The sequence below is a fragment of the Octopus bimaculoides genome, chromosome 12, assembly GCF_001194135.2.
Source record: "Octopus bimaculoides isolate UCB-OBI-ISO-001 chromosome 12, ASM119413v2, whole genome shotgun sequence".
In the NCBI taxonomy this organism is placed as follows: Eukaryota; Metazoa; Mollusca; class Cephalopoda; order Octopoda; family Octopodidae; genus Octopus; species Octopus bimaculoides.
The window spans coordinates 17,757,128-17,758,718 of NC_068992.1; positions in this window are offsets into that span (position 1 = coordinate 17,757,128).

Sequence of the window (1,591 nt, forward strand, 5' to 3'; positions counted from 1 at the left end):
GGTAGGTCGGTTGGTTGGAAAGTACAAGCTATATGTTTTAGTTTTGTGACATTTTCGAACACATATTTTAAAGAAGAAAAGAAATCGAGAAACATAAATTACAATGTAACCAGTAACAATGGAAACCACCACCGCCGCTGCCGCCATCATCAACGTCATCACTATCGTATTCATCATTTTCACCACCCAATAAGAAATTTAATTGCGAAAGCAACAAAAACAGCGAACTAAATGCTATGAAGAACTTAAAAACTGTTACAAGAAATGCATATACAAAAAAATTATTAAAAGAAACGTTAATAACCATAGCTAAATCAACAACTTTTGAAATTAAGTAATGTGGTATTTATGCAATAAGTGAAAATGGGGAAAAGAGCGAGTCTTATATATATGTATATGTGTATACACACACACATACACACACACACAAACACACAGAGACACATATACCTATGCATATATATATATATATATATATATATACATGTATACACACATGCACACACACACACATATATATGCATATATATATATATATATATATCTATACATGTATATACATGTATACACACACACACATATATACATATGCATATATATACATATATATATACATGTATACACACAAACACACACACATGCACATACATATATATTTATATATGCAATACATTCATGAATATGCACGGCGGTGCATCAGCATGGCCGCAGTTCTAAGCTGAAACTATAATAATAAAAAAAATTATGTATATATATATATATATATGCATATTTAATATATATGCTTATATATACATATACACAAACACACACATACACATATATATATATATACATGCATGTATGCATAAGTACATGTATATATATATGTTGATACATATATGCATATATATGTATGTTTATATACATTTTAATATGTATACACACACACACACACACATATATATATATATCCATCTATCTATCTATCTATCTATCTATCTATCTATCTATCTATCTATCTATCTATCTATCTGTCTATCTATCTATCTATCTATCTCTCTATCTCTCTCTCTCTCTATCTATCTATCTATTTATGCACACACACACACACACACACACACAAATATATATGTATTTGTATACCTACATATACATATTTAAATCAAGAAACATCTAAAAGGGAGGAAAAGTGACAGATACATAGATAAATAGATAGATAGAGAGAGAGAGAAAGAGGAAGAGAAAGAGAGAGTGAGAGAGAGGGTGAGAGGGAAAATGACAGAGAGAGAGAGAGAGATAATAGCAGCAGATATGGTCTTGAAATAACAGAGTAAAAAGTTTCCTTGTGAAATGTCTTGTGAGATATTTGTTTCAAGTAAAAAGAACAGAATGGAACGTACTAGAAAAACAACAAAGTAAGATGAAAACGACAACATCGATTAAAAACAAAACAAAACAAAATAAAGCAATAAAAGTAAAATTCCGAAAAATTGTAACAAATAAAATTTGAATTTCAAAATCAAAGATGGAGAAAATAATGAAAGAAAAATGGCGTAATTTGTGAGTGGAAAAGAAGAAACGCCACTTGTTATTATTGCAGTGTGTGGTG